Source organism: Myotis davidii, unplaced genomic scaffold, assembly GCF_000327345.1.
Source record: "Myotis davidii unplaced genomic scaffold, ASM32734v1 scaffold415, whole genome shotgun sequence".
In the NCBI taxonomy this organism is placed as follows: Eukaryota; Metazoa; Chordata; class Mammalia; order Chiroptera; family Vespertilionidae; genus Myotis; species Myotis davidii.
In genome coordinates, this window is record NW_006287951.1 from 3,435,487 (window position 1) to 3,454,261 (window position 18,775).

The window sequence follows — 18,775 nt, forward strand, 5'->3', positions numbered from 1 at the left end:
CTGACACAGCTCATCCTTCCTGCTATGTGGATGGAAGGGAAAAACCAGAGAGGAAGCCACTCCTGTTCATGACATTTAAACCCAGTGTGACTTCCTCCTCCCTGGGAAGAAAGGGCCCAGTCTACACCCTGGATTCCAGCCTGATTAAGTCTCTTTCATGTTTCATATGTTCAGAGTTTCAATTTGGGATGATGAAAAAGTTCTAGAGATGGGTAGTGGTGATGGCTGTCCAACAGTGAAAACCTACTTAATGCCACTGAATTACACACTTAAAATAGTTTAAGTGGCAATATTTTATGTTATATATATTTTATCCCAATTTAAAAAAAAAAAGTCCCATTCTTCATGGAAGGATGGGACATAGGGAAAAGACAAAGACTGTCTTCCGAAATTATAGGTTAAAAAGTTGGGATGCATTCACCCTCCACCTCTGCCCTAGGCCCAGACCTGGAACTGAGGGAGGGTCAGCTTCCCTTGAGCAATAGGCTACAGGGGAGTGAGTGGTAAAGAAGAGTTGGGTACCTGAATCCAAGTGGGCCTGTTGGGAAGGGTGAATGGGGAAATGGATGAGCAACCCAGCATCCAGTCACTGAGGGCTGGGTAGAGCAGACTGCACTGTCTGGGCTTACCTGGGTGTTCTCAGGAGGAGAGAAGCTGAGAGGCATAGTCCATAATGTGACACTTCTCATTACTACACTCCCTCAATTCCCCAACCGCCTGCAATAATAAAAGTCTTGGGTAAATTCTATTCAAGCAATCGAGGTAAGCTCTTCGTAGCTGAATCCCTGGGTGCTCTAGGCCCTGCTCATTGTACCTATCCCTAGCCCAGCCTGTTTTGCTCGAGGATCCCTGGTGGTCCCGGATCACACTCCCTGCAGGAGTGGTATCTTCTGTGTCCTCAAACAAGGACACCTATAGTAAAAAGTAAGTCCTTTTTAACTCTAGTAATTTAGACTTGCAGTTGGATTGACTGGATATTTACTAAACAATTAGAATGAGGCATGAGACAAAATTATATGGATTTGGGAGAAACTTAAAATGAATGTAGGAAACCAAAATGTTATGACCTCCTAAGAAGCAGTAGAATAAACTAGAAAATGAAAATAGGATTTAGTATAGAGTGTTCCTTCAGGTCTGTGAGCCCACAATGAAAGACGTTTTATAAGAAGTTTTGAAAAGCCAGAGAAAATTGTACAAGTGCATCTAATCCAACAGAGATTCTTTCAAAAATAAGAAGTGGGAACTGTGGCTTCCCTAGCGGGAGGATGGAACCTTTCTAATAATATTTGAGTTCACAGGTGCAGAAATGGAAGGAGGTCTGGATAAGGTAGTTAATACTGTGCAACATACATGCTGTGCAACATACCAAACAGATGTGAGGTAACATTGGTCTAAAAAATGTGTGCCTTAACCTCTCCACTAAATATACCGCACCTCATTAGAATAATTTTTTAATGTTTAAAGATTTCATAATTGCCCTAACCGGTTTGGCTCAGTGGATAGAGCGTCAGCCTGCGGACTCAAGGGTCCCAAGTTCAATTCCGGTCAAGGGCATGTACCTTGGTTGCAGGCACATCCCCAGTAGGGGGTGTGCAGGAGGCAACTGATCAATGTTTCTAACTCTCTATCCCTCTCCCTTCCTCTTTGTAAAAAACCAATAAAATATATTTTTTTAAAAAGATTTCATAATTTTTGAAGAATGGGTCTATGACATAGTGACGTACACTTATTTGTTTGGCAAAGTATGTTAATTACTTATTCAACAAACACTTCTAAGCATCTACATGTACCAGAAATTTTTGTCTTATATAAATACGGTATTTCAAATATTTAAGAACCATTTGTGAAAAATGTCTTTCACAAAAGCAAGAATGTTTTTTCCACCCACACTCTTTAAATGTGCTCACTCTGATGAGTTTTACCTGCTTGTTTTCTAATTATTTACTGAAAAATTGGACATCGCATTGTTTCTAAATTAATTTCAAGGTTTGTGGCAAAATTCCAGCTTTTACAGACATCAAAGCAACAGCTCAGAGCAATTGTAAAATAAAAATTAAATACATTAACTGGAGAAAAGCATGTGACAATTTTTAATTGAGTGTTCTTGCTCATAATTAAATATCAGAGGATAAATAATATTAATTCTCATATCAGTCACTTTTACTTATGAAAAAAGTATTCTGATAATCTTCAGTTCTACATATTGATCAATTTGATAAACTGCTATTTTATCATATTACTTGCATTAAGAATTTCTTTACAAACAATGTAAACCAATTTCCATGTGCTATCTGATCTGTACGTATAAATAAAAATTTGCTACATTTTATTGTGCTTTGTAACCTTGCATAAATTGAATTTTTATTTTCAAATTTAATCAATTCAAACTATTTATGACTATAATTATGTTGAGTAAGAAAGTGATCGAAGTTAAGATTTTGAAAAGCTGGCCATAAACATAAATTGAGCAACATTAGTTTTAAATGGAACTATTCCATCATGGATTTTATTATTCAGCCATTTGAATAGTACAGATAGAAATTATCCATGGTGAGCCTAATCATTTTCATTTAATTAGATTTAACTTTTGGCTGACAACTGTGGGGGAATGGGGCTGGGAGGCGGGGGGATTGAGCAAAAAATTTAAAAAAACTCATGGACACGGACAACACGACCTTTGTCAATACACAATGGCCACTCCTGTTTAAATATAATACACCTATTAAAAAATACCATTCTCTGGATGAGAGAATCTTAATGCAATATCAAGCCAAGGAAAACAGTGTGGAATATTTGATGCATGAAATATGGGTGGATACTTGCAATCAAAATAGAACTGTGCTTATTGGGTTCCTGTTGCCAAATAGTTTCACTGCTACACCTACAGCTTTAAATGTAGTTCTGGAACTATCCCACCGGCGTCTGGGAGTGCAATCTGGCAGGAATCAGAACACAGGGAGCAAGAGTTCCACCTCGGTATCTTGGAGGAGAGAAAATTGCAATGTGATGGAGGCTTTGGTTGGATTACTTAAGGATTCAGTTTTATCCTCATTTTTGACATGTGGTTAGTAAGTGATGAAAGGGGATCAACAAAGATCTATTGGATATAAAAGGTCTGTGCACGTTCCACGATACAGTGCCTTCCCTGTGTGATCAAGAATTCAGTCCAGTTAACAGGCAACACGGGGTTGGGGTCCATTCATCCTAGGTGCCCATTCCCAAGGATCCTAGACCCAATTTGGACAATGCATATAGAAAACTTTCATTTTCATCTTTCCCCTTTAATGTATACCTCCTGCTCTCCATATCCTTCAAACCATCCTCCTGTGCCCCACTCCTTTGATTAGTTCTAATTCACTTGGAAGGCCAACCTTTCTCTGTGAAGATTTCATCAGCAATGGGACGTAGTAGAAAGAGCACAGACTTTGGCTATTTATCCTCAGAAACACCTTGATTTGAATTTCAGTCCATCCTATTTGGGCATTAACTAAATTCTTAATTTCTTCATTGATAAAATGGAGATAAATAACAATAACAGTATACAGAGATAATAATATCACCAGCCTGTGGTATAAAGGAAAACCCATACTCCAGTAACATGGCTCTCACCTCTACCTCCAATAGCATGTTCCTATCTATCTATATATATATATATATAAAAGCCTAAGTTACCATTACAACTAAACAACCAGAACAAGCAGTTGACCAGTCGCTATGACACACACTGACCACCAGAGGGCTGGTGGTCAGTACACTCCCACAGCGGAAGTGCCACTCAGCCAGAAGCCAGGCTTACGGCTGGTGAGCACAGCTGAGGCTGTAGGAGCCTCTCCCACCTCTGCGGCAGCAGGTCTGGCATGAGCAGCAGTGGAGCTGCACCCAGCCCTGGCTGGGAGTCCTTCCCGGCTGCCTGCCTCTTTGGCACTGCTACATCCCTCAGGGGGATGTCAAAGTGCTGGGTTTTGGCCCAATCCCTGAAACCTGGCAGTCCAACATCCCCCAAGGGGTCCCAGATTGTGAGAGGGTGCAGGCTAGGCTGAGGGACCCCACCTGTGCACAAATCTGTGCATCAGGCCTCCAGTGTCACTATACTGAAACTGCGATATTTTTCCCAATTTGTTGCTTGCCTCATACGTTTGCTTATGGTGATTTTTAGAATTTTTCAATTACGATATTATATTAGTTTCAGGTGTACAACATAGCGATTAGACATTTATATAACTTATGAAGTGGTACCCATCTGACACTTATGGTGTTTTTGATACATACTTTTTTATTTTTTTAATATATTTTATTGATTTTTTACAGAGAGAAAGGGAGAGAGATAGAGAGTCAGAAACATCGATGAGAGAGAAACATCGACCAGCTGCCTCCTGCACATCTCCTACTGGGGATGTGCTCGCAACCCAGGTACATGCCCTTGACCGGAATCGAACCTGGGACCTTTCAGTCCACAGGCCGACGCTCCATCCACTGAGCCAAACCGGTTTCGGCGATACATACTTTTTATAATAGAAAAAATAAGATAAATATTTAATGGATTTCAAAATTAGGAAGTCTTTTCAAAGCATAATAGCATTGGAAGAAACAAAAAGGAAATTGCTTTTATATAATCCCTGCCCAAATAAAGCTAATATCCTAGCTATGCTCACCTGTGTACTCTTCTAGATAAATTTTAGAATAATTTTGCTGTTGTTTAAAAATTTTAAAAATCGTATTTATAGCCCTGACCGGTTTGGCTCAGTGGATAGAGCGTCAGCCTGCGGACTGAAAGATCCCAGGTTCGATTCCAGTCAAGGGCATGTACCTCGGTTGCGGGCACATCCCCAGTAGGGGGTGGTCAGGAGGCAGCTGATCGATGTTTCTCTCTCATGGATGTTTCTAGCTCTCTATTCCTCCCCCTTCCTTTCTATAAATAATCAATACAATATACTTTAAAAAATCATATTAGTACTTTGACTAGATCATGGTAAACTTAAGTAGCACAGTGATCCAAGCTGGAGCCACGGCCTTTACCAGGAAAGCAAACGTTTTTCCAGAAACCCCTAGCAAACGTCTACCTAAATAACATTACCCAAAACTGCCAAATACATGACTACCCTCCCCTACAAAGGAGGCTATGAAATGGTATTCAGTTTCCATCCTCTAGAATGGAGGTGGGAGAAGGGAAAAGAGAATGAACATCGAGTGAACCTACCTGTAGGGTCTGCTACACAGTCACCATGAAAGAGGGATCAGGGCAGGAACTGCAGAAGCTGTTTCTGTGAGCACCTGTAGCAGACTGGTCACGAGGAGTGTTGCTGTGGGATCCAGGCAACACAGAGCACACTGCATAGGAGGTCACTCTCTCCCTCTTTGCTGCAGACAGCCACGCAGGTTTGACACTTTGAGGAGCAACCGCCAGGAAAAGGGTCTATGCGTTGCAGATCAAATAGTCTGGAGCAGCCAGCAGAGTAGTGGTCTTGTGAGAGGCCCTCTCAAATGCCTGTGGGTATTGCATCTTTGGGCAATTGCTGTTGGTTGCCTGCCCAACAGCTATGTCGCCAAAAGTGCACTTTTGTTCTGGCAGCCATGGTTCCAGCAACTGGATGAATCAAATCTCATCAAAGTCCATTCTGGCAGTTGCAGTCCCACTGGGCCAATGATTGGCCTGGAGGTGGGCAATGTGATCCAGCTTTAGCCAATGAGATATAAGAGGGAGTAGGCTGCAGATGGTTCTGCCCCTTCTTCCTACTTTGAACATGGTTATGTATAAATATTACGATTGGAGCTGTCTTTTATCCGACTTGCATCCACAAGGAAACAGGCTGAGAACAAATGCAGGTTTCCCAGGTTTGCAAGAGTGGAAACGTAGAAAGAGCCTGGGTCCTTGATTCTGTGAATAAGCCAATACATCACACCTGGATCTGCCCTGGAGACAATTAAACGTCTTGATTGTTTAAACCACTGTTGATGGAGGGGTTTTATTTCTTGCAGCTGAAGGCATTTCTAACTGATATAGCCCTTAAAAAAGAAGATCAGGGCAGAACATTGTGAGTTGGCTTAATCTTGAGTGAAGAGGCAGATGTCAATACAAGCTAATGAGCTGGCAAAATCTGGGTATTTGTGTGAATGTGACCTCTTCCTAATACCCACAGGCAATGAGGCCTAGAGGAGACAAGTTGTAAGTAAAAAACAATTAGAGAAGTGACATTTTTATACAATACAGTCTTCCCTTTTAGAAAGATAATGTATTTCTTTAGAAAGATGTAAATTATTTACATCTCTGCTATCCCTAAGTTTTATATATCCTGTCATATGTGTCCCACCTATTTCTTGTTAGGGTTAGTCTTAGGTATTCTACGTTTGGGGCTGCTATCTCTCGAATTGCCCTGAATGATACTCCTCTGCCACCCCTCCCCCAACTCCTACTCCAAGCTGTTCTTTTTTCATTTTAGGCAAATACACTTAACTTCCCAGGTACATAGACCCTTACCTCAACTGTGTTTTGGAGGTCATCCATCCCTGATTGACAGTTAAAGGTAACATTTGGAATCCAGAGAGCTTGAGGTTAAAACATGTCATGTCAGCAATTGCTAAACAACAGTATGTCAGATTAGGTCAAGAATTTGTGAAATGTTTGTGCCAAGTGAAATGTCAAAGCACAAAGTGTGTGAAAGAAAAAAATCTCTGTGCCAGTCAAAATGTCATTCCGTTCTGCAGCAAGTAATTTGTTCCTTTCTGACTTTCTTGCCGTTCGTGTTTCACACGAATTAATGTTGCCTCTAAATAATTAAAATTAATAGTGGCATTATCAGCAGTTAAGGGTAAAAACTAAAGACCTAATTTAGACTCACTCAGTCGATTTGGACTCATTTTGAAAATGGGATTTGTAAACCCAACCTTAAAAATAAGCCCTTAACTGATTGTCCAAACCATTTACACTGCAGCCATTATTTGTTCTCTTAATGTTTGTAATATGTAAAAAAAAAAAAAAAAAAAAAAAAAAGACACATCATAGAGAATATACATTCTCTAAATGCAGTATCTGAGGAGTTGCAAACAAGATAGAAATGCTATAGATGTGATCAATAGATCCAATTAGCCCTCAACAAATGGGATGCCAGTGGCTTCTTGAGTTGATTATGAAGCAAAACTCCATAATGTTCGTCTACATTTTCCCACTGGTTTTAATTTCTAGATTGGCAGAGCTTCCCGAACATGGCTCCTCTCCATGCCATTTGCTCTCTCTGAAATCAACTTTCTGTTGCACAGTCATAGCCAGACAGTGGGGAACTGGTCCTACTCTTAATGTTCCAGCTGCCTGGGTAATAAACCAAAACACTTCTCTCTGGGCAGCAAGGCCAGGACTAGGGTGAGGCAATCCTGGTGCCCAGAGCACAACATATAAGGAGGCCCTTGTTCTCAGGTTCTCACCCTGTACTTACAAGGCCCTGAATGTGAGTGCTGTCTTAAATATTGTACCCTAGGCACCTCACTGGCCTCATCCCTGTCCTGGCCCTGATAGGCATTGTTGCTGCCCTTCGAATTGAAGAAAAGAACTTCGAAGTGAAGAACTCTATAAATCATCTGACAGTGAGAACTGGGTGTCTATCCCAGGATATTCATTCTCCATATTAGAAATTTTACAATTTGAGTTTGAAGAGTAATAAGATGCATGTACTGCTAAGAAGAGTCTACTTCATGGCCCAGAATGGGCTCGACAGTGGGAAAGGACAATGTGGGACCACCATGTCCCAGAGCTTGTGCCTCAAGTTTTCAGGTTTGGAGCTCAACTTTATCAGCACAAAGAGAGATGGTCAGATTAAGGAAAATTGGTGAGAGAATTACAAATAATCCAGAAACCAAATTTACTGGAGTTGTGGATATTTTCCAGTGACAATGTCCTAGTGTTCAATGTTCAGGAACACTCCTCCCTATAGTGAGGGGATGTGGAACAAAGTGTTAGTCATCAGACGGCTGCAAATGAGCAAGGAAAGAGAAGGGGGGCAGTGGGGAGGGTGTGAATGACAGGGATGTTTCATCCAGACCAGGGAAAAGTCCTGCCTCACCCCAGAATACTCTGTGTATCCATTGACTCAACAAACATAAATTGTGCACCCAATGTGCTCAGCAAACCTGTCAGCTCTTCTTCAAAATGAATTCTAAATCCAGAACTTCCTGCCACCTCCACAGTCACTATCAAATTCAAGCACCATCTTTCCGCACCTGAACTGATGGCATAGGCTCCCTAACTGGTCTTCCCATTTCTACTCTCTCCCCACTACAGTCCATCCTTCACCAAGATTTCAGGCTGATCCTATTAAAATGTAAGTCAGATCATGATGGACCTCTGCTCAAAACCCTCCGTTGGCTTCCTGCCTGTTAGAATAAAATCCAAAATCCCTTTTTGGGCTACAAAGCCTACATGATCTCACCCCGGCTCTCTCAATGATCTCATTTCATGCCACTGTCCACCTCACTCATTCCACGCTCGCCACAGGCTCTTTCATCCTGCTCCTGGGACACCCCAAGAATGCTTTTGCCTCAGGACCTCTGCATACCCCCCTCCTGCTGGAATGATCTATTCCCAGATATCTGCATGGTTGAGTCTGCTTCATGCTTAAATGTCTACACTTAAATGTCACCTCTCGCAGAAGCTTCCATGACCACCCGATTTAAAACAGCCTCCTTCCATCACTTTCTGTCCCCTTCCCCCAAAGTATTTGTCTTCAATCATCTGACAAGTTTTTTGTCTCCTTCCAGCAAAAAGTAATCTCCATGACATTTTGCCTGTTTTTGCTCATTGCTATATTTTTCGCACCTAGAACATTGCTGGGAACATCGTAAATGCTACAAATAAATTTGCTGGAGGGTGGATACACCTAGGTTATGTAATAATTCTGGTCACTAGAGGGGAGTATTCTTTGACGATGCAGACTTTCCTCTGGCCTGGATGAAATAGCCTTTTCAGATTCTTGATCTCCCTTTGCTTTCTGATAGAGCAGATGAGGTTTGTAAAAGAAAAAGAGAGATTAAGGTAAAACCAATATTTTTAGCATGAGCTAATGGAAGAATGGAGTTCCATTTATTGAGTCATGGGCAACTATGGGAGGGAGCAGTTTGGAAGGTTTGGGTCTGAAAATCAACAGTTTATTTTTTAACATATCATATTTAAGATGCGCATTATTGGATATCCAGTGGAGGTATCAATTAGGCAATTCTATATACTAAAAGCCTAATATGCAAATTGTCCCCTTGACAGGGAGTTCGAAAGCTCACTACATGCACTGATCACCAGGGGGTGGCATGGAACATGGCGGGTGTCGGCGACGCAGCACTGGTAGTGGCAGCAGTGGAGGTGCTGCCTGCCCCGATGGGCCCCGACAAGAGTAGGACCACGGGATGGTGGAGCAGGTGAGCAGGAAGCCCCAGGTCAAGGTGGTGTGAGTGGGGCCTGATTGTCCTGCCAATCACGCTGCAGACAGCGGTGGTGGTGGCAGGGCCACCGCCTGGCTCCCAGGTGCTGAGGGAGCTGGTCAGGGCCCAATGACTCAGGAGGAGAGGGACACGCAGGGGGCCAGAAGTCCAGGTGCTGCCCAGGGCCCAGAAGTCAAGTGGGACCTGCCCTTTCACACCAGACGCTCATGCTTCGATCCCCAGCACCTGTGCATGAATTTCTGCACTGGACTTCTAGTTATATATGAGTCTGTACTTCAGGGAAGAGGTCTAGGTAGGGTATTTGGCAGCATATGGAAGCTGTTTTAAGTCATGGAACTGTATGGAGGGCCCACGCCCATACAGTATAGACAGAAGAGTAGAGTTTTGAGGACTAAATGGTGGGACATTCCAGCATTTAGAATTTAGGAAGATGAGAAAACACCAGTGAAAGTCACTGTAAAGTATAGCAGAGAAAAAAAAAGGTAACAGCTGAAGAAGAATAGGGGCCTAGAAAGGATTTTTTTATATGAGAAATATTATATATATATTTAATCCTCACTCAAGGATAGTTTTTCCATTGATCTTTAGAGAGAGAGTGGAAGAGAGGAAGGAGGGAGAGAGAGAGAAATATCAATGTGAGAGAGACACATTGACTGGTTGCCTCCCTCATGCTCTCCCCCCGCCCAACCCAGGCCGGGGATCAGCCTGCAACTGAGGTATGTGCTGTTGACAGAGAATCAAATACTGACCCTTAGGTCATGAACCGATGCTCTAACCACTGAGCAAACCGGCCAGGGCATATTATTGTCTATTTGATGCAATGGAAATGATCCAGTGAAAAGGGAAAATTTAATGACACAGGATGATGGACAAGTGAGGTGAAGTTCAGAGTAGGGAAGAGTGGCTGGCTCCAGTGCAGAGATGGCGAGACTGCCATTAGATAGAAGCACAGACAGTTCACCTATAATAACAGGAGGCAAGTCAGAGTCTATGTGCACAGATGCCAGAAGGTGGGTAGATGTGGTGGTAGGGGCTCCTGAAAGTTCTTTTCTGGTTGCTTCTATTTTCTTAGTGCAATAATGGACTGGAGGTATCAGTGATATGTGAGAACTGGGAAATCTGATGTTCAGAGGAACATATTGGGTAGAAGTGAGAGAGTAGGACGTTTGGAATTCTATGGGGTTTTTTGTGTGTGTTTTTTGTGGGGAGTGAAATTGTTGAAATGACTGGGTTGAGGGTATGGCAATAGGAGCAAATTAAAATGGGAATGGGGACAAGATTACACATGAGACTGACCAGGATAACAGAGATATCCACTGAGTCAAACTGGTTATTCCTGATATTTCCGCGAGAGTAACAACAATAGCTACTGTTCCCTGAGAAACTCCTGTGTGCCACACAAGCTGTGCAATTTTCCCCTTTAAACCCACAACAGCTCTTCAAAAACCCGATCTGCACTCACAGATGAAAAAGATGAGGCTCAGAAATCATTATTAACCAGCTCAGGGAAGCACCACAAATGGACATAGGACTCGGACTCTGGTCTTCTAACCCAAAACCCAAGCTCTTTCCTTGGCCTGTGCCATATCTCTTCAAATCATCACCGGCAAGCCCTAACGTATGACTACCAGTTACAAGTTTGGCCACGAAATCTTAATTCTCGCTTGTGTTAGTTGGGCCTGAGACAGAAGTCTGATTATGAGGCTAGATCAGGGGTGGGCAAACTTTTTGACTCAAGGGCCACATTGGGTTCTTAAACTGGACCGGAGGGCCGGAACAAAAGCATGGATGGAGTGTTTGTGTGAACTAATATAAATTCAAAGTAAACATCATTACATAAAAGGGTACGGTCTTTTTTTTTTTAGTTTTATTCATTTCAAACGGGCCGGATTCGGCCCGTGGGCCCTAGTTTGCCCACGGCTGGGCTAGATGCTTGTCTCCTGAGAGAACAAGCCTCTTTTTCCTCTACTGCTTAGTGTCACCTTTGGGCATTGGAAACCAACACAGGGAGGCAAGTCCAACAGCTATGGCCTGTTTGGGTTTGTTTGCTTCAGAGAGTTAACTTAATGTTCTGCCTCAGCAGCTACATTTGTCTTACAGTAAGAGGAGACCCTTGAAAAATGCTGCAGTCCAGGTCCTGGGACTTCTTGGCCATTTACTATATGGTAACCCCTTTCCTCTGGTGGGGAAAAAGTGGGGCCTGAGACACTGTCTCTGGTATTTCTAGAGCAGTGGTTCTCAACCTTCCTAATGCCTCGACCCTTTAATACAGTTCCTCATGTTGTGGTGACCCCGAATTTCATTGTTACAAATTGAACATAATTAAAGCATAGTGATTAGTCACAAAAACAATATGTAATTATATATGTGTTTTCCAGTGGTCTTAGGCGACCCCTGTGAAAGGGTCATTCGACCCCCAAAGGGGTCGTGACCCACAGGTTGAGAACCGCTGTTCTAGAGTGTTCTACTGCAAGTCCAGGGCTTCTATCCTCAGGCGGTAATTTATGCAAGTGATAAGGGAATAAACGAGGGACATGAGTCTCCACAAAATTCATACATCTCTTGCTTCAGTTGGGGGAAATTTTTCCCCCAACTGAAATAATTCTACTACAGAGTTGAGGAATCCTACCTCTCAGTGCCCCAAAGGAGAAAAAGAACGGTTGTAATTGAATGTCATCACTGTTAACCATCTAGATCAGACCATCCAATAGAAGTTTCTGCAATAAAGGAAATGTTCTATATCTGTGTCTTCCAATTCTGTAGCCATTTAGCCACATATGGATATCAATACTTAAAATGTAGCTAATATAACCGAGGAACTGAATTTTAAATTTTATTTAATTTTGATTCATTTAAATTTCAATATAAGCCATCTGTAGCTAGTGACTACCATAGTAGACTGTGCAGATTGTAAAACAAAAGGCCAGGCCACCTTTGAAATACAGTTTATGTTCAAGTGCAAATTGCGACCAAGTTTGCCCACATTACCTGGCCGAAAAGACCCTTGCTTAGTCAGCTCCTCTTAAGAAAGGAGAATCTCACCTTTTGGACAAAGGACAGAAATCCCATGTACCGTATTTGCCGGCGTATAAGACGACTGGGCGTATAAGACGACCCCCTAACATTTCCACTCAAAATACAGAGTTTGTTATATACTCGCCATATAAGACTACCCCCTCTTCCGCACACCTTCCACACACCAAATAAAAGGTAAAACAATATCAGATTTGATTTTAACATTTTAATTTATATTCAAATGCTTATGACATGCAGGAAAACTGTCACAAGGCTGTATGTAATCAAACATATACATAAAACAGTGCAAGTTTATTACCGGTAAACATACCGGTAATTCACTAAAGAAAACACACTCTATAGACTGGTACCGTAGATGCTTCTCAGGAACACAGGCAAGCAGCCCACAACCTAGAGGGACTGTCAATGATAGAAGAGCCTGATTTGATTGGTCCCTGCTCCCTGTTTGCCCGCCCTGTCACTATAGCAGTCTGGTCCACCCTTGCATCAGCATCTCCCTGGGACCTCACTAGTGCGCAAGTGCGAGCTCTTCAACATTCTAACAGGCACCATGATAGCGCAAAATCGCGAATCTTCAATGCATATGTAAAGAAATATACGGTAACCCGAATTTACCACACTCGCAAAATCGCACACAGCCAACCATACACGCAGTATGGTATCGCGATTCGCGATTTTGCGCTATCATACTGGGTGTATGGTCGGCTGTGTGCGATTTTGCGAGTGTGGTAAAATCGCATAACAGCAAAATCGCATAACAGCCGAGCATACACCCAGCAGCGCTGCTGATGCCTGAACGGTATGTGGAATGAAGTGGGCGGGCATCGGGAGGCCACTATGGCACGGGGCAAGCACTATGGGCAGTCTATCTGAAGTGTACCTGGCATATAAGACGACCCCCCACTTGGAGGCATATTTTTCAGGGCCAAAAAACCGTCTTATACGCCGGCAAATACGGTAATCATATTCTGTTACTGCAATGAGTTATCACCACATATTTATTGCCTCACAGTTTCTGCAGGTCAACTGGGTCCTCTACTTAGGGTCTCACAAGGCCCAAGTCAAGGTGACAGGGCTGAATTCCTTTCTGGAGGCTCTGTGCAAGAATCCACTTCCAAGCTCATTCAAGTTTTTGGCAGAATTCAGTTCCTTGCTGTTGTAGGACTGAGGGCTGCCCTTAGCTCCAAATGGCCTCTCTCTGGTCCTTGCACACAACCCCTCTACCTCAGATCCAGCAACAGCCTACCGAATCCTTCTGCGAGAAACCTTTCTGCTTTCCTCTTCTGCCCTTAGCTTTTAATAGCTCACATAATTACATTGAACTCACTCAGATAATTTCCCTATTTTAAGGTCAATTAATTAGTAACCTTAATTACATCGGCAAAATCTCTTTTGCCAATTAATATAGCATAAGCACAGGAGTAATTAGAGGGAGCAAAAACCTTTGAGCCACTTTCCTGCCTACTACAACCAGATACCAGAGGATGGAGAAACCAGTGAGGCAATAGCTGGCAATTACTCTGCTTTCTTGAGAAAAAATAAAAAGGACTCGTTGGGAAAAAATAATTTTTAAAACTCTTTTGACTACTTTCTGTCTCTTAGCATCCTGGGCCAATTGTCTCAGTTCATCTTTACAAGACACTGGCGAAGTGGTGGCCATCCCTGATCTCTGTGATCTCTGTCAAGGATTCCCCACACATTTCAGGTTACACTCCTTGGAGGGTCTTAGTCTTCAAAATAGCTTCCAGCAGAGAAAAAAAGAGCTGCTACCCCACTTTGGAGGTCCTTTCCCATCATAGCAGAACCGACCAGCAATTTCGAGCACTCTTTCAGGTTTAGCCACTGCTGAGTTAAATATTAAGTTTTGAGAAGGACACGGTGGCCTGGAGGCTGTTAATTAATGAACAAATGTTTGTTACATGCAAACAAAGCCACGCAACTCCAGTTAGCAAATTCCAGTAAGAAAATGAAGTGAATGGAAAAATACTTCCTTCTAATTAGGTGTAAGAGACACTGAGTAGTCAAGTCCTAAACAATGCACTGCTTTGTGTCTGTCCTCCTCCTGGAGGCAAGGGAGGCAGGTATCTTTGCTAGGCATTGAGAGAGAGAGAGCTGAGGGAGGGCCAGTCTGTTACCTGACAGAGAGTGAACACGTGGATGCATTTTCCAAGAGGAAGCATGAGAGTTTCCATGAGAGAAGTTGCTCAGGGAGCCACAATGTTGATAACGTGTAAGAAACATGCACTGGGTGTGAAGGACACTGGGAGAGCCCAGAACTGTCTACTAGTATTACTCCTCACCTCCTCTGCCCATGTATCAGAAACCACTGAAAGCGAATCTGAAGGTTAAGCCCCATTACAGACTCTAGGAGACAGGAGCAATAAAAATAGGTAAGTAAAGACTTTTGCTCCAAAATTTGTCTTAGAAAATGAACTATCTTGTTTAGGAAATATATTTAAAAGCTAGGTGGGGGTAGAGGATGAGCCCTGGGATGGATGGGAAGGGGTTAACAAAGAAAACCATAAACATCTCTCCTTAAAAAATGAAAAAGGACTTGGAGTGGGGAAAGAATGAAGAAGAGAAGAAGGAGATGGGGATAGAGAAAGAGAGGCAATGCGGTAGAGTCTAGAGTTGAGAGGTGGCAGAAATGGCAAAGGGTATTTTTTAAATATATATATTTTATTGATTTTTTTACAGAGAGGAAGGGAGAGGGATAGAGAGTTTGAAACATCGATGAGAGAGAAACATCCCCCTTCTGGGAATGTGCCCACAACCAAGGTTAACCAGAATCGAACCTGGGACCCTTCAGTCCACGGGTTGACGCTCTATCCACTGAGCCAAACTGGTTAGGGCGCAAAGGGTATTTTTTAAGAACAGAACTATTTGATATTAACTCTACGTCAGTCGCTGCCTATTGCTGACATGTAGCTCCCATCAGTAGGAGAAGTTCTCAAAACATGTTTCTCCCTGCTGTGTGTACTGCTTTTGGAGGAGACCAAGGAGAAAGAGACAGAGCCTATGATTAGATCCACTTTGGGATGGAGAAAAACTCAGCCAAAGTTGGAAATCAGAGGAGGAGGAACTAAGACAATTGTTAGTCCATGGCACTGTGCAGGAACCTGAGGAAGGCATGTACTCTCCCCCTGCTCCCACCCCCGCCATGGGATTTGATTTAATCCTAACAGATATTAAGGGACAGGGTAACTCCAACTGACATCTGAGTTACATAAAGATTAGATCAGCCACTCAACTGATTCAATAGTGCATTTATCTTGCTGCTTTTCCTGTCTTGATTTAATATCACAGTTTTCCCAAAACCTGAGTTTACAGTTTTTCTCTCTTTGACCAAGTTCCCGGCTTCAAATGTAAATTTCCAGCAACTGGCCTCCTGCCCACCCTAGCAATGGGAAGCAGTGTTGGGAAGACTCACTGCCAATCATGATTAAGACTCTGGGAGCAGCTTTATCTTATGGTCACCAGGTCAAGTTGGGTTGGCCAAGGAGTTTAGGTGCTGAATCCTTCTCGCTCCTAAACCTAAGGACTCTATGGCTGAGACCCAAGGCCTCTGAGGAGACACCAGAGAGAAAGGCATGTCACCAACATGAAGAGAGGTTCAGCTAATTTATCAGGACCCATGCCCAGAGGCACTTCCCCAGAAAGCCTGGGATCATGTATAACTCACTTCCTTTTGATTCAGGTCTAACAACTCTATCCTCCTTACCTGAGGCTGGCTCATGCCGAAGCACAGAACAACCTTAGAGCCATGGTGCATCCTTTTGGAGCCCTGGGAAGAAACCTCTCATTGTGGAATAGACCATAAGGGTGGGCAGCACCTAGACCAGTGGTTCTCAACCTTCCTAATGCCACGACCCTTTAATACAGTTCTTCATGTTGTGGTGACCCCCAACTTCATTGTTACAAATTGAACATAATTAAAGCATAGTGATTAATCACAAAAACAATATGTAATTATATATGTGTTTTCCGATGGTCTTAGGCGACCCACAGGTTGAGAACCGCTGACCTAGACTCAGACACCACCTGGCACCCTCTCTGCCAGGGCTTAGAAACCCCTTATGCCAGAGTCCCACACAGACTCTCCACCCTAGTTAATTTTGTTTTACCTACCTCTCCACTACTGGCATGCCTTGCCTCCACCCTGAATGTCAGCCTCTCTCATGGCTGTCTTTTGCTGTTACCATCACCTCCATCCTCCCCTTTGCTCATCATCCTTTTAGTTTTCCTGGCTCCACAGCCCAACCCTTCCTGCTGGCCCTTTGGAGCCCTCTTCATCCATTGATAAACTCCCTTCTCTACAATGTAAGTCTGTCCCACTGGGCTTCTTTCTCCTCTCGCCTTAACTGAAGCAGGACCTATGTTGAAGGACTCTGCCTTTCCTGCTCCCTCCTGGGAAGGAGATGTTTATTCTTCCATTCTTCACACATCCCAGGGCTATTTGGGAAAAGGGACATACTTATTCTTCCGGCTCCATATCACTATATCCAAACACTCTTTTTTCAGTTATAAAATGCTCTACCCTCTGTTGTGGTCATTGTTGCTACCTATCTTTCTCTTGGTCACTCACTCCACATTCACTGGACCTCAATCTAACTCTCTTCTTCAAGTCTTGCCAGGGTTACAGGGGACCTCCACCTCCTCTCCACTTCACTAGCCACTCCTGCGACTACATCCTGAACGTGATCATTACCCAGAACTGTTTCAACTCTGACTACGTAGATTCTAATATCCCACCAAAACCCATCACCAGTCCATTTCCCATTTTCTCTTTTAGGGAAAATAAACAAAAGCAACTCTCTTTGACTTCATTTAGACTGCTAAACGATGGGTCCTTCTATTTTATTCTAATCGATCTCCGAGCCATCTCCTTAGTCCTAGACAAGAAGCAGCAGAAAATCCAAATTCCTTCCTCAAACTGATCAAAATGCTATCGCCATTAAGGCTCACCTGTGTGTCAGCAGTCCACTTGGGCTAATGGAGGACTTCCTTTATTTTTTTTACTAAGAACTCCCTGGGCAGGGTGTGTCTTTTTTTCTAGTCCAAGATCACCTAAACAAAGATGTTAGCGTAAGAGCTAACACTGTACCAAGAGCTAACACTTGGCACTCTGTACCAAGCCATGTAAGCATGGAAAGGGAGAACGGATGAATGCTAAATGAAGCCTGAAATTATATAAGTGAAACACAAAGTCAGCCCAAGAGCGGCTGCAATTTAATAGCTGAGGTTTGCATTGAGTTTGCTACCTTCAGGCAAAGGGAGGACTTCAAGTTTCAAAGCAGGGCTGAAGCAATCACTTGCTGGTTCGTGCCAACCAAAGTGACTCACTCTCAAACCTGTTTAATATGAAACAGCATTAGGAGACTGGAGATAGCCTCAGGGAGATCAGCTGCTAACCAGCTCTGATTATAGCTGCAGTCCCTTAAACGTGGCCCTTAAAAAGTGTCTCTCCACATGTCTTCGGTGGCACACAGCACTGTACAGGAAGGGGCTGTCCTGGAAGTAGAAATATCAGGGTTCTGTTTCCCATTCAGTTGGGTCAGTGTCTGAGAAATGACACTGATGCCTTGTGCATAAAATGGGGCAATAACTTCTCTGCCTACCACCTGTGGGGGAGAACTGAGTAACAATTAAAGACGAGCTGAAGAGAAGCCTTATAACCAAGGATTTACAGAAGAAGCCACATGGAGACAAGCAGGAAAGGCGGAAACAGGAAAAGAGCTGGTCCCACTCCCACGGCCAGCAGCTGAGATTCTGGAGGGCTTATCTCGCTGCAAAGGTTCCTCCTGAGAATTGTGAGGTCTCAACCCCAAGCTAGGATCCCAAGTGCAGAGCACCAGAGCCAGGAAGGGGGGCTCACATAATATCTGGCTGTGAAAATCAGCAGGGATTCTGTCTGTCTCAGAGAGACAGGAGTCTGCTAGAGATGCAAGTACCCTCTTCAAATGGCAACACAAAATCTTGTCTGTAGCCACTTCCTCTACCAGGGGTGGGCAAACTTTTTGACTTGAGGGCCACAATGGGTTCTTAAACTGGACCGGAGGGATGGAACAAAATCATGGATGGAGTGTTTGTGTGAACTAATATAAATTCAAAGTAAACATCATTACATAAAAGGGTACGGTCTTTTTTTTTTTAGTTTATTCATTTCCCGCGGGCCGTAGTTTGCCCACGGCTGGCCTGGGCTCTTCCTCCCAGGAGGGACCGCGTGTGGAGACCTGGCTCAGGGAGGCCGCAGAGCTGGGGCGGCCGAAGAGCCGTGCGATGTTCCGGGCAGCAGGTGGTGGTACTGAGGACGGAGGGT